General features: G+C 37.8%; 2 long non-coding RNA genes across 2 annotated transcripts in view; one reads left to right on the top strand and one right to left on the bottom strand.

Moving 5' to 3' along the window:
• Positions 1-11,894, top strand: part of LOC134808279 (uncharacterized) — a 304,981-nt gene extending 293,087 nt beyond the window's left edge. The window contains exon 4 of the long non-coding RNA XR_010150893.1: positions 11,825-11,894. This is a non-coding gene — a long non-coding RNA (uncharacterized LOC134808279). The remainder of the gene's footprint in view (positions 1-11,824) is intronic.
• Positions 1-16,139, bottom strand: part of LOC107968126 (uncharacterized) — a 107,833-nt gene that overhangs the window by 33,130 nt on the left and 58,564 nt on the right. The window lies entirely within an intron of this gene.

Below are 16,139 nucleotides of genomic sequence, written 5' to 3'. Positions count from 1 at the left end.
TCCCATTTATACATAGGTGTTAATTACCTTAATGTATTTCATGTCCATTTTATAAACATCCATTTCTGTACTTTGTATTTTATCTTTTCTTAGTTTGGTCAAGTAAACGTAACCGAATCTCTTCCTTTAGCCTTAGCTGCCTTGTTCACAGATGATCTTTTACAATGAAATTTACCAACAGTGACTCCCAACTTATTCAGCCATGTAAAAGATAGACACATTTATGTGTCTGTTCAATATAAACTGGAGAAGAGGCTTTGCCACTGCACACTCGAAGAAAAGACACAGTATCTCAGAAACTCTACGAGACTCCAGGCAATCTAGAGACTAATCTGTTTATGGACATCTGTTACCATCATCAGAGGGGCCTAGCCCACACGTAAATGGTTATATTCTTTTCAAATATTTAACACTCATTCTACAGCTAAAATACTTTGCTTTTCCTTATATTTTTGGTGTTTTAGTGTTTCGCTTTCATAAGGAGACTATTAAGATTTAGATTTAACTAACGTTGTCTGTGCCCCTAACACCATCCTGTTTTCCCCCTTTCCTATTTTACAACTCCAGTAACTTCTAGTAACTTCTACTGTGACTATATTAACATATCTTGTTTTATATCTTTTCCATCCACCTTCAAAGTAAGAAATCAAAGCTCAAAAAAGTTGAGGAACTCACCCAAGGTCATACAGATCTTAAATTGTGTTTTAGCCAGAGTGTTAGGCTAAACCCTCTGACACCAAATCCAGAGAAATATTGAAACAGAACAAAAGAAAGTACATAGAATTCTGAATACTAGGCATGTCCTAATCTATATGAACTGTATGGTATATTTAAGACAGGCTGGTAGCATTTATTCAGGCAAGATGCCTTGTTTTATTCAGTAAACCCTGTATTCTGAAATAAGAAAGCACCTATGAGTAAATCAGAGCTAACTCTCTATCAGCAGTTGAAGATATTTTTCCTTCCAAATGGTAATTTGTTGCTGGTGGAAGGACAAATACTATTACTATTTGAATAGTAAGTGGAATATGTATGAATGGTATAAAGAAAGCATGTAGTAGAAATGCTGCCACTACCTTCCTTGCAATTTAGCATGGTATTCTCTTCCATGGAGCCCAAAGAATATTGCTTCAATATTCTTTTCAACACAGGACTCCAAATAGCCACTACAAATTGATCACAGTTAACAATTTAAGATGAAGCAATTTTCTTCTCTCGTTTAAAGTAAATTTCATCTATGTAAACAACCAAGTACTGTTTTTGCTTTTAGAAAGATTTATACATGGAAATAGCAGGCTTTTGATCCATAGATGTTTAAGATTACATATATGTTTATTATCATAAGGAAAATAGTCTGATTCTATGTAAGAGGTAACTCAATACCTCCTTACACAGACTGGGTAAATTTTCCATTACCAAACAGCATCTTTACCCTCTTATCAGAACCTAAATGCAGCCACTTGCCACTTGTTTTTCTTCTATGCCCTTCAGTAAGTCAAAGGAAGATGAGAGTCAGAGTTCTATGCCACTAGGATGCAAAGAAAATGAGTCATACCCACCTGAGCACTATGAGCTCCAGTTCAGACATCCTCTGTTGCTCACTCATCAGCCCTTGCATGCATACTCAAAAAAGAAAAGCATAGAATTGAAGTCTTGTATGAGCCCCCCGCCCCTGCCCCCCGTGAAGAAATCCCTTAGTAATACTAACTGGACTCTTAATCAACTGCCCAATTCCCTTGGACTTTTCAGAAAAGTTAGGCTAGGTCTGAAGATAAACCTCTAATAAAAATTAAGGTGATTATTCATTGCAGTACAATAGGAGAATCAACATTTCCTGGTAGGCAGCAGGGAATTGTACAACCCACCAGCTGTGCGCTAACATTGAAGCGCTCCCACGGGTGCTTTCAAGCCTCAATCAGGACAGTGATAAGGGAACTATATTGGAAATGAGGGGCTGCTGATGGCTCAGGTGAGTTGGGCAAAAATAAAGAATCAGACTTCAAAGGGTTGTGTGCATTAAGAGAAGCACAACAAAGGAGAAGAAAGAGAGCTGCCCCACATCACCAACTCTATCATGGAAGCTCTCCTTATCATTCCGCTCCAGTCCTGTGATTATGAGGAGGGAGTGAAAACGTCCACTAATCAGAGCAGTGTGCTGTGCTATTCACAAGCTCATAACTGGCAGTAAAACAGAAAGGCCCATGTCTGCTCTGCTGAGTAATTTCCACACTGAGGCCCTGAGCAGAGATGTCGTGTCATTTGTAACATCTGCCTTGGCATCCAGGAGCCAAAGTAAGCTAGTTAGGGAGTTGCACTGCTTCTTTCTCTCTCTTCCTGTGACAAGTCTAAAGGACTCAAAGTTATCTGCAAGGAAAACTAGTCTGAGCTCTTCAGAGAATTGTCAGTTCAATGAAGGTAAGGCAGAAGAGTGTATTGGAGGCTAAGGAGATACTCTGGCTTCTGATTTACCTAGAAAAGAGGGCAGAAGTAGCATCAGATATGGAAGGAGAAACCAAGTATCAAAGCAGAAACAGACACTCTGGAGGGGAGATCTTCATAGCTGCACAGGAAGGAAGACTCAGTCTTTATGCTTCATTAATTAATTTTTTTCATATAAGACTATGCCACAATGATAGTTATAGAACTCAATACCACTGCTAACTCCAAAGACACTTGGGTTTTTAACCTTTCCTAATTATTCTAAAGCCCCTATCCTAGCCCAGTGCCTCTTACTCCTAATGTGTACACAAATAACCTGGAGATCTTATTGGAATAAGAATTCTGATTCTGAAATTCTAGGTTGGACTGAGTATTGATAGTTTCCAACTGATATCAGTGCTGTAGGTACAAGCACTCCCTCTGCAGTAGCATGGTACTGCATCACAATTTGGCAGGGCCAGGAAACAGTAAAGTCCAATAAACAGCCTTTATTTTTATCTTTCCCTCATAAGACAATAAAAAGAAATACTGTCCAAAGTGCAGTCACAGTATATAAACCACATCTTGCCAATAGCAAGTCTTATTCCTCATATGGATGAGAAAAATAAAGATGTAAAAGAGGACTCACCCGGGCCTAAACAAGTGTAGTTGGCTACTTTCTAATGAGTTCGAGGGTAAAGTAAAGCTATATTGGGTGTGTGCCCAAGCCATACACCTGTGCAACTGCATATTCAGAGAGCCCAGAGAAATTGGAAACTAGAAATATGGAATCTCTTAACAATTTGGCACTTAGAAAATCTATCAAAGTGACACAAGGCAAATCAAGGCCATTAGCCATTCTGTCTAAAAATTAAAGTCCCAGGACCATTCAGTATGGCTTCTCGTGGCCTTGAACCATGCCATGAAGAATGACTCTCAGCCGATGGTTTCCTTGGTGCAAGGCCCTGAAGTAGGTACTACGGGGCAAGTGAAACATGAAGAACAAACGAAGAACACATAGAGTATGACCTCCAGAAGCCTGCTGAGGGGCTGGGGAATGGAGTATCTAATGCACATTCTTGTTTGATGTATTTCTATTATTTTCCTACACAATTTCCACAGGGCAGTTATTGCTGCAGTAGTTCCTAAAAGACTGGCTACATCTAACAGCCCATGCCAAATTAAAGGTTTGTTGCACAAGGATTTCCAAATAGTAATTTTAAACACATTTATATCAAATGATCCCATACTGAAGTGATTTTAAACTTTTCCACTGCCCTTTCTGTATCCAAAAGACTGTGTTAATCATGGATGGGTTCTGCCTCACAGCTTCTTTGAGAGGTTCATCAGTATTCCTCTTTCCATTTTACAGATGGGAGGACTGGGCAGAGAGACGTTAAGTGACTGCCCAAAGCAAAAGCTGGAATCAGAGACTATGCTTGGGCCCTCCACTCTCGCCCTTAACCAACTGAGACATCCTGGCTCTGTTACCCCGGCTTCTTGCATACACCAGGCCTGCCAACCACTTTAACAGCCAGCGACAGACGAGTCATTATGAGCTGCTATGTAGGGAAAAGAAAATATAAGCCAGATTCTCATTCTATATAACTCTAGGGGAACTTTAAATTGCCAGATGTCAATCTGGAACCTCTCCTGAGTGCTCCAGCTCTCAGGCACAGATGGGGAAAATTGGGCTTTAAGGATACTTTCTGGGCAGACTCGGAGTCCAGAACTCAGGAATGGGACCTGGTGCTCCAAGGAAGGCTTGCAAGTGGCCCTTTGAAATATGTCATTTAACCTTCCCAGACTCCAAATCTCATCCTTAGAGGAGGCTTATTTTTCTCATTTGTCTATGAATCAGAGTGTTGTGTTAGAGAATAGGCTTTGTTATTGGCAGACTTGGATTTGTATCTTGTCCTCACCTCTCATTAACTGTGTGACATTGGGCAAGTTATTCTACCTTCCTGGGCTTCAGTGTTCTCGTGTTTGAAAATTTAAACATTCCCGAAGCCATTTTCACAGTGATACAGTGAGGGTTAGATACGACTAAATAACTAAAACGTTGCTGATACATAATAGACACTCAATGAATGTCCTATTTTTCTCATTTCTTGTTGATATTCATGAATAAAATATCTTGGAAATATTTGGTAAAGAGAAAAAATGCTGATATATTAATCCTATTTTAATAAGCATTCACTCTGGGTCAAAAATATATCAACAAGTTATCTCATATAGAAGCAAGGTAATTGAGATAAATTAACTGGAAAAAATAGAATACTAAAAAGGGGTTAGTTAATTGTCCTCAAATAAATGAACTGTTTTCATTCAATAAATTATGGCTTCCTATTAGTTTTCACCTCTGCTGAAAGACACGGTAAAATGTGTTCAGAATGAAGTAATGTACAAAGAAAAACCTCCTGATGATAACAGTTAAAATCTAGGATATTTTTCTAGGAGAGAATGCACAGAAGTTTATGGAAAAGCAGATATAACCCCAATTCAAGCCAACAAAACCAGTGAAAACCTACAATTATACTAACATCCTAAGATAATAGATGACAAATATGGGAAGTTGCTAGATTAATTAAAAAAACTATTAATAAGAAGAAAGGGTTTACAGAGATAGCCTAATATGGAGGAAAGAGAACAGCTATTTTTATCCTGAATTTGTAACTATCCTTTTCACCTAGGTAAGTTAAATATTTGGTCCAAGTCTCCTCGTATATAATGGGATCTATTGAATTAACCTAGTTCTAGTATAATTTTAGGTAGCTGGTTTCTTTCTGATTAAAATGTGTCTAGATTTATAAAATAAAGGGCATTTAATACTCTTTAGAATCAGACATACTGTGTAAGATGAGGTATGTCTAATATAAATTTCCATCCATCTATTAATAAAATGATCAAAACCACTCTCCAGTCTAGAGGCAGGATGATGAACTCAAGGTCACAGTGCACAGCACAGTGCCTCTCTGTCTGCCCACAGATGATCAATACAATTTTTTTGGAATAAAAGAATGCACAACCTAATCCCAGACATGAGCTCCACAATTTGTTCCAGCATTAATTTGACAAACCTACTATGTGCCAGGCAGTATATTTATTTGCAGTGGTATTTGGATATGACATGAGTACCAAATTTAATTTTTAAAAGTAATTTACCACCATTTGATTCAGAATTTTCCCCAATATTCTCGAAGGCAAATGAAATTAGTTGATGTGTATTATATGGTAAAAGCTGCAAAGGACAATGTGCTGACCTTGGTCTGCTAGTTTGTCTCTTCATTGGCAGATGCTCTCAGGGAGGAGAGTTGAGATAAACTGGAAGATTAGTAAAATTCTGAGGGTAAAAGAATCTTTTCTCAGCCTTTAGGGAACAGAGTAATGAAGCATGGCAAAGCAAGTCACATTACCTATATTAACTTAGAAAGGAAAATGAGTTCTCTGTTACATGTAGACCTTATTAATGAATAATCACTACATTGTTCATAACTCTGCCTATGCTGGAGAAGGTAAAGTGGACCAGGATGAGCAGAAAAGATGTCAGCAAGTAAATTTTCATGGGGCTTTGACATGCAGACTGATTTTCAAATGCTTTGACTCAGAGGACTCAGAAAGCAAAGGCAAGGAACGAGTAGGTGTATAGAGTGTCATTTTGGTGGGTGAATGAGTCATACCATAGGTTTGTTTCCTGCAAATGGTATTGTCACAGCGTCTGCTTAAGTTATTTGATCCAAGCTTTAAAAAGAAACATTGCAAGTCTTCCTTTCAGAAAGGAGACCCCAAGGAGTTTAAAAGGAATTATGGTTTCTTTTCATCAACACTGCTACAAGCCTTACTGCCACCAGCACTAATTACTGTAGCTCACAAACCCTGTACTCTTTCTTCAATTTAAGGCTTCAAGAATACTCAAAGCTAAACAGTGGAAATCCAACACGGATGTGGGCTTTTTGCTCTCATTTTAAAATGCATTATATGAGAGGGAGAATCCTTATCTGAAACTACAGGTTTGAGCACACCGTAGGTCTTAAATTAGACCTCTCTTTGAAGCTTAGTAACAGAACAGTAGATGGGAACACAGATACAGCTGAAACTTATATTCTGGTGGTGCAACTGCAGTGCCTTGTCTATAAAGAGGCTAGAAAAAGATGAGCATAAACTGAAAGACTAATACTAAACAGCTGTGCTTATTTGGGGACAAAATATGCATTGTTGAGAATGTTTTCTTGAGATTTATTCCTAGGAATTATGTACATATGGAAGTCAGTTTGGCTCTCCTTTGGAGGAAAATATTTCCCCCCCCATGAGAGAAATAAGCTTTTTTAATCACAATGCTGTTGAAGGTAGAATTGTAGGAAATCCTAAACAAAGGAACAGTCCATCTGAAATCTGCAATATCATTTAGACTTTTCTTTCTTCTCGTAGAGCATATCCCTCTGTTCACATGATTCTGTCGTACTTACCACACTATATATTAGTCATCTTTTTGTTGGTCTTCTCCACTTCTTACTCATTATTGCTTATATCTTATAGAACAAATATATATTATCGATTACAAAGCCTGATGTAGAAAAAGAGTCTCTCATATATACACGCGTGTATAATTTGTTCCTTTACCTTTTTAAAATTCATTTAATTAAATATCTCGAAATATTATACAGAGTTTAGAATTCAAAGGGACTAAATCACTCATAACCTCAGTGCCCTAGCCAGCAAATGTTATTTTAGGAAATGAATATTATTTGGAAAAAAACACAAATCTAAAATTAAAAATCATTTTACATCTCTAGGTAGAAAACATAAAATCATACTCAGAGTGTTCTTAAAAATATATTTCCTATATTTAAATTTCCTTAAAAGCCATAACACTTCATCAAGATGTCTTAAGTGGGTGAAGATGATCTCATTTAGCAGATGAGGAGAAAGAAAAAGAGCTTTACACAACTATTTCAATGACAAAGAATGGATTAGATTTAAAGTGATACTTCCAGTTCAGGCTGAAATGGTGGCCACATACTTTCACTGCATGGGCAGGGAATGGGTTTGGAATAGTTTTTTGTATCAAAAGGTTGGACTGAAAATTGCCTTGAAAATATCTTCTAAATTGTGAGACTGATAAAAAATTATTTGAGGAACGTGTCTGTTTTTATATTAGACATCAATTTTCCAAGGTGAATAACAAGAACAAGATCTAAGCAACCCCTTGACTGTTGGGACTTGGGATTTATACCTGTATTATTTTCCTGTGTTGACAGATAAGATCACAAGGCTCTGCTTTCTGGAGGCAATAGAGAACACTTCATGGGCAATATAAGTAAATATAATTTGATTTTTAATTTTTCATATTTAGAACTGATATAAAGATAGTGACTATTATAAAGACAGTAGCAACTTAGGTATCTTAAAACAATATTTTTTTGCTCTTACACTCCTAAATGAAAACAAGATATAATCTCTAAAATAAATGTTTAATGTTCCATTTTCCCATAGCATTGTGGTTACTGTAAACAAAACAGTTTAACAGATATGATTTCTATCCTCCTGGAGTTTGGTAAAGACAGTTGGTTTAAAATTAAAATGACCCTTCTACTTCACATATCAGATGGTTAAACCTCATGCTGCCTGTCAGTGTTAGGAATAGATTTGGTGATCTCAAACCAACACAGCATTGTTAACACAAAAGGGGGGTCAGAAAAATTCTTTTTCCTTCATTAAAGTATTTGATAAAAATTGTTTCTTCACATTTCCCATGACAAATTTATTCAAGTGAAAAAACTAGCTCTTTTTGGGTAGGTTTGAGGGAATGGGAAAGTAGGTCAATAACTGATCAGAGTAATAAGGCCATTTTTTTTAGCCAAATCTTTGTTATGTCAATACCCATACCATGAGGAAAGTACTCCATAGTCAAATGAGAAATGCTGCCTATTGAAAGCAATTATTCAAACCAAATATGTTCAAACTGTTTTTGAGGATTAAACTGACGGTCTAACTCCTCTTTAGGCTTCCCAGCCCCTAGGTGCCACTCCATGTGTCTTTACATGATTCTAGTTAATCCCAGGCAATGTGCCTTGCGTTAAATAGTGCACAGAATAGAGCTGGTGAGTGGACCTGCTGCCCTAGCACAATGCTTGGCCTTTCAGAAGGACCTAGAACCATCAGCTTCAAGGTAGAGCATTAGAAGTTCTATAGGTATTAGCCATGGTTGACAAAATGCATGTGTTAAATATTTAGTTAATGCTGGCCTCTGGTATTGGATTTCTAGCAAATCCAAGGTAAGAGGTAGGATGGTAAGAGAAATGGATTTCTTTGACAGTCTTTAGCCTTTAAGAAATTTCATAAGCATCCAAACTGTTGCCAGAGGTAACATGTTTCCCAGTCTTACCATAGTGACAGCAAATCCAGGCCTTTGGATTAGAGCACTATTTTAGGAATTTCTTGTAGTTCAATGCATATTTCTTGTAACAAGTTAATTCCAAACCACCCATTATGATATAACTGATTACTCAACCATAGCATGTGCCAGGCACTCTGCTAGTCATTGAGAAAAAAACAAGATGAATAATAACAGTGGTTAGAATTGCAATGGAGGGTAATTGGTGCTATATAAACAAGGAATATCTAAGGAAGAGTAGGGTGGGAAAGTTGCTGAAGGAATTTTAAAAAAACAACAGAAAATGTGATACTTAAGTGGAGACAAAGCTAGACAAAATTTAGGGGGGCATTCCAAGCAAGGGAAGACTGCATAAAAAGAAGTGTGGGTGTGGTGGCTCACACCTGCAATTACAGCACTTTGGGAAGCTGAGGTAAGTAGGATTGCTGGAGCTCAGGAATTTGAGACCAGCCTGAGCAACATATCGAGACCTTGTCTCTGCTTAAAATTAAAAAAAAAACAAATCAGTCAGGCATGACCGTGTGCACCGGTAGTCTCAGCTACTTGAGAGGCTGAGGTGGGAGGATTGCTTGAGCCTAGGAGATAGAGGCTGCAGTGTGCCATGATCATGCCACTGCACTCCAGCCTGACAGAGTGAGACCCTGTCTCAAAAATAAGTAAGAATAATAATTTTATAAAGACAGAAGCAAAACGTCTAGTGGGTCCTCAGAAATGAAACACGAAGCAGTTTGTTCCAGGGAGGATGGTTACAACGATGTCAGAGGGTTAGTCACGTAAGGCCCTGAGTAGACTGGTGAGATAAAAGATCTTGCCTGGGTGATAAAGCATGGAAGGGCCTAACTGGCCTGCCAAGGGGCTTGATTCCAACCCATCTGTGATGGAATACTATGGAGGCCACGGAGTATCTGGATCAGACTGACACTTCAAAACAGTAACCCTCTTTGCAGTATGAACGGTGGATTGAAGGGAGAAAAGGGTAGACTTAGGGATGCCAGCTAGACGAATATTATACTAAAACAAGCTGCAGGTGATCAAGGAAATGTAGGACAATGATGGAAATGTCAAAGAAACATTTTAGAGGTGGAATTGATGAGACTTAGTTACAAACTGAAAGTAGTTGATGAGGTAAAGGAGGAATCTAGGACAAAGTCCATGTTACTGGCTTGAGAACAGGTGACAGAAAGTAGGTTTGGTCATGAATTCCATTTAAATTAATTGAACTTGAGGTATCATTGAAACATCCAGTTGGAGATGTCTATTAGGGCATATTATATAATATATGGGTCTGGAGCTCAAGGAGGAGGTCCATTTTTGAAATGGATAATTGTGAGTCATCAGCATATAATCTAAATTAAAGAGTCTTTAGGAGATTAAATATGATGCGGCCAGACGAGACATTTTAATGGAGAGAAGAGGAAGAAAGTGCAGAAGACGAGACACTGCCCCATTAGGAGGATGATCCAGGACATTTCAGAGGTTGCAGGGGTGGTTCTTACTCATTCTTACAACTGAAGCACAGACACATATCACTGTTCTGAGTTTGGGCAAAAGCCTGAGGCAAAAGGAAAGAATAAAAGGTCATTCTCCTCTCCTAACAATTGCTCTGGAGTTCCTTAACTTGGTCACGATTATCAATAAATAGAGGAACTTGTTATCATGACATGTCCTGGAAATGTTCCCCTGAGATGGATGTTTCTAGTCTGCAAAGTGAACAATGAAGATTATGGGTAAGATGAGAGGGGAGTGAAGGACTCTCTCCTTCTACATGAATGGGTCATCTTGTTCTGTTTAGACTAATGTTGTAATTAGGCACTCTCTGGGCTAAACCTCAACCTCAAGGCCTGCCTTTATTATTCTAACACTATGCCTTTAAATCCCACTGGGTTTTTAGTCTATTCAAGGGTATCTATTTATATATACATGAGATATCATACTTAAAGAACTTTAATTACTTGGGTGTTACAGTGTCATAAGTACTGGATTTAAACTCAGAACATCTGACTTTGATTTTCTGCTCTGTCACAGATTAGATTTGAGATTAAGTCATTCTCCTTCTCTTGGCCTCTATGCCCAAGTTTATAACATATGACAGGGTTAGACAAGATAACCTCTAAGATTTCTCCTCTAAACTTTCTAGAAGGGGTTGATAGTCAGATACAAGTAAATATGTATTCATTTTCTATCTCAGTTATTCAGTTATTTACTTGATGAACATGTATTAAACACAAATTAGGTGCCCTGGACACAGATAAATAACAAGCTCAGAAACTAGTGAAAATTAGATATACATTTTTCCTTAGGTGAAAACATATTTTCTCAAAAACGAATTCTTCAAGCTGTGGGTCCTTTTTGTTTTTTATGAGTCAGGCTTGGCATATGGGTTTGGAGGTCACTGCAGAGGAACAAAAGCATTTATTGTCCAAAGTGATATCCTGAGAAAGTAATCTTGAAACTACAGATGCTGAGGGACACAAATAACCACACTTTAGGGGCTTTTAGCAGAGCAGTACCAATAATTAATGGTTAGAGACGTTCTTGTAAGACAGTGATCTAAAACAGCAAAACTCAAAATTTGAAGGTAGATGTAGGAGATAGGTAATCAAAGGTATGAGAGAAGGATAAACGTGTGGTTCTGGGGTCTTCCTGAGGATATGGAGCTCTGCCTAGGTATCTATGTCCCATGTGCATGAATCTGAGTAGAGACTAACTCAGATGTTCGTATTTCTGGAGCATCCCTACTCTTTCTTTTCCACCTGCCCCATCCAATAGAATATAAGTTATCCTTCTATGAGTTATGAAGCAACTTTCCTACTTACTGAGGAAAAGTAAGATACTGGGGAGATGAGCAAGTGCTGATAAGAGAGATAAAGATCAGCTTTGCACCCCAGAATGATCTGACTAGGAAGCTAAACTTGCTGTCTAATGGCATTCTCTCTCTTTTCTCATGTTTGTTTCTTCCTGTTCAAGATCTATTTTTCTTCTGTTGGTAACAGTAGTCTATTTTTCTTTTAGAGAACTACTCCACCATCATCTGATGTGGTTCTGATGGCTGTGTGTTTCTCACCTTTATCCTCAGCCTGTGGGTAAGTCCAAGACTCATGGAAAACCAATTAGACTATCTTTTCTTGGCATTTAGAAATATTGAAGAAAAATAATATATGCCTGGGAAATGATTGGTGCAAAGTCACTCCCTAGTGTAATGCCCCTTCATTTGGGTATTTGGGGCAACCTTGGCTCTCACCTTCCCACAGCCTACTTAGTCCTTTCTTCAATTCACTTTTCTTCTCAATATTCCTGCAATAAGTTCCTTATCTCTCTATGCTGTACATTCTAAGTTCATTATGTTCATATTAAGTAGCTTAAGTCTCTTCCAGATGTCACTCGATCCAAGGAGCTCTTCTTGTTCAGAGAAAGGTTAGGAAATGCATTTTGAAGTACACTTGGGAGACAAAGGGCAGGGCCCTGGGTCCCCGTTTGGCTAGGTATAAGAAAAAAACAAGGCAATTCAGACTATTTGAAGGTCTCTTTTAATTGAAAGTTTATTTGTGGCATCTCTGTTCTAAAGAAATGGGTCGTGAAAGCAGAAATATCCCTTGATAACATAGGGGCTTCTTTAGAGGTTGTGACATGTCCCTGTTCATGAGTCCAACTGCTACTGCAGGAAGATGGATTTCATTTGCCCCAGCCTCTGTCTCTTTTCTGGTAGATAATGTAGAACTTTCAGGAGTTTCCTTCAGTTTCTGGGGCCTTGGTTCTTGAACAAAGAGATTCCATTATCTTCTACTCTTTCTTCAGCCTTGTCTACAAGTCATTTGTTACATTACAGCATTTCCTGAAATTTAGCAAATTCTTGAAAAGAAAGATTTAATCTTCTCAGGAGAAGCTGGGGAAGATTTATAGACGCCTATTCTTAACATGTCAAAATGTGGCTTGGCTGCTAAATTTACTGGGACCGCCTACACAGCTGAGGATTTCTGTGACTCTGCTGGAAATAATGGCTTTAGGAGGTAAGCAAACAGCATTAGAGAAAAACATTTGAGAGAAAACAGATTTTTATGTTGCAGAAGTATTTCTTGTTTTATAAAAGAGCATTACATTTTTAAGAGCTCATTAAGTTGTTTTCCTTTATGTTCGACCCCAAATTAGAGTTTGGATTTCTTAATTTTCTCTTCTAAAATCATCTGCAAGGTATTGGTAACTTGAGTTTCCAAGTCTTCAAATGCCATACAAAATGAAAGCATTCATTCTTAGGTATTATTATGGAATGAATTGAATTCTGTTAGGTAGCCTTTTATAATACTTATTTTTTTTCTGTGCTTAATCATTACAGGTAATTTAAAATAAATACTTTTGCAAGTGAACCAATAGAAATATTTCACTGTCATTGAGCAGAAAGCTAAAAACCTAATTACGGTATGTATTGAACAATTTTTGTGTTAGTTTCTTCACTCTTTCCGTATCTTTGTCCACTTTATTTAACATCCACCATTTCTCCCCTCACATAGTCATACACTGGCATTTTTTTCTTCATTTCATTGAAGAAAATGGTACTCTGTTACACAAATCTGCTCCCTATTTCTTTTGAAACTGTATTCAGTCAGTCCCCATAGAAAGAATAGGTAATGAAATTCTATCTCTCAAGTGTATGTAGACATATCAATCACTTTAAGTGGAAACAATCATTCCTCTGCCATTTGGAGCCAACATCTTTGAACAAAGCAGCAGCACCATTGCTTTCTGTTGCTAAAAATAGTTTTTCCATAAAATGCTAAGGTTTACCTTCCAACCACATGCCACAGAGGTCAAGAAAAGCAGATTTCCTGATAACATTTGATTTGAGCAAAGGGAGTGATAAAAGGTGCGTTCTGTAATCTGGATTCAAAGCCGACTGAAGACGTGGAGTCCAGTGAAGATAATCGAGCAGACCTGTGCTGTCACCCTGCTACCATTCCATGATCTCTGCCCTGGGTTGGTCAGGAAGTACAAAGACTTATAATTCTTTTCCATGTTGTTGATAGTCAATACTCCCAACTGTAACATCTCCTATACAGTTCAGCATCTTTTCTCCCTCCTAAATAAGCAAAAAAGATTTTGGATTTGTGATGCCACCTTTTCCTCAAGAATCATTATACATGTTTGGCTTTTGTTTTGATTTCAGTGCTTTAGGAAGCTGGCACCAGGAGATACAGAAAATAAGGCACTTGACCTCCTTTATTGCAACTGCCCCCATCCTGCATGCCTCCCCTACCTGCCATAAACTTAAAAATCCACGCATATTTAAAATGCTGCTGGCTAAAAGCATGTTGCTGATGGATTAGAGAAATACCATGTTAGCACAATGCATTCTAGTTACAATGAGGCGCTGCTGTCTCTACCCAGGGCATTGCTGCTGTGAAGCCAAACAGCTCTCACTTCCAATCCCCAGATACAGAGCAGTATCAATGCAGAAATATTAAAGAGAAAATTAATAATTTATTTCAAAAATTCATTTGCAGCTGCACTTCAGTGAATTAATTACTTTTTGTCTTTCTCCTCTTATTCATCCCTCTCTCTTGCTAATGATCAAGTTGGAAGTAGGAAGAGGAAGTAAGTATGGTTGGAAGAGGTGGGAGTCTGGTGCTGCCAGAGCAGAAAGCACAAAGAAGAACGTGCTTTTAGGTGGGTGCCCTAAGGGACATGATAAGTGAAAAAGGGTAAGTTAAACTTAATCCTATTTCTTTACACCAAAAGCAATAGAAAACCACGTTACTATGTTATAAGTTCTACTTAGTATTTTAGAGGAGAGAAAAATTAAAATCCAGCAAGCAAAATCTCAAGTTATTAAAAAGATTAATCTGTTGTTTATCACTATATCATCTATGCAATTCACTTCCCTGTATGCTCATTAAAATAGACCAGACCACACAGACAAAGCAATTGTATAATTTTGCTTAAGTGTCACGCGGATCTCGTGTACTGACTTCCAGAAGGGTTGGGGTGGACACAGTAATTTTTGCATAACACTTGCTTATCACAACTTGCCAGATGACTCTATGGTGACATTATGGCAAGGTTCAAATCCATAGCCATTTAAATCATTTTCTGAGCTAGAATAGAAAAATCAGTCCGAGAAATTTCATCTACCATATCCCAGACTGAGGCAAAGCAGATGCTTTCTTCCATATTTAAAACACTCACAAAACAGGAAGATAGTTTCCATCATGCCAGTTCAAGCTACCATTTTAAAGCAAGCAAAAAGTTGTGCTTTTTAATATACCTTATTCTAAGTAGCTGGTTTAATGGGAGAAATAACCTTTGTACTAATGAGATTTTGAAAAAAAACAAATGAATGCAAAAGCAAACACTGAATTTTCTCTAATACTCTTGTTGCTCTGGCACAGGATCCATAGCCATTTGGGTACCAAATGATCCCCTCAGGGATAAACAATTTCCATGGGTGCAATTGGATGTTCTGGTATGCGTATCAGCAGAAAGGGGGAATAAAGTTAAGGAAGAAGACGGAGAGAAATCAGTGTTTAATTTTATCCAAAAGATAAGAGACAGAGGAAGAAAAAGAAGTACAGAGAGGAAGGGTATCAAGAACCAACGCTGATGGTGTCAGAGGCAGATACTCCTCTGTTCTGTTCAGTGAAACTAGCACGAGAGCCCATTGACTCTTCTGTAAGAATTTGTATAGTTTGCACCATGACACCATGCCTCAGACTGTCTTAATGACTCATTGTCCCTCTTTTGACACAACCTAACATGATCAGGAGCTCATCAGCTAACTCAAAATTTGTTTTCTGAAGGTTGAAATGAGACACCATCTAAAGGTGTACTTGCTATAGTCTCACCTCTGAGTAAGGAAACAACAAATGCTTTGTGACTTTGTGTCTTTCAGTACTATACGATTTGGGATACTATAGCTCAATGTACCATTATAGCTCTTTCCATGGATTTCTAAAATATGCCTAATGAGTAACCAACTTAATCAATCCCAAGTATCTTGGTGGAAAAGATTTCCCCTCCCAATATCAAAAACCCTTCAGATAAGATGAGTGCATAATAAGGCCAATGTTTATTTATGTAGCTGTTGTAACTTAAAAGAGATCTGAAGGAAACATTTATTCAGTATCATCAAGCCACTAATAACTTCCATGCACTCAATATACTGGTCCACTGGCTATGAATGCATTCTTACTTTTACAGCTTCCCTAGAAATTCTTTATCTGAAAATTTACCAAAAAGCAACTCATCATATCATACAGTAAGAAACTAAAAATCTATATCTAAGACATATTGTTGCTGTTCCGAACAAACCTGGAATATAATTTGATAATTCAATGAA

This window comes from Pan troglodytes, chromosome 15 (assembly GCF_028858775.2).
Source record: "Pan troglodytes isolate AG18354 chromosome 15, NHGRI_mPanTro3-v2.0_pri, whole genome shotgun sequence".
NCBI classification, from domain to species: Eukaryota; Metazoa; Chordata; class Mammalia; order Primates; family Hominidae; genus Pan; species Pan troglodytes.
This window is presented reverse-complemented; position numbering and strand designations above follow the sequence as displayed.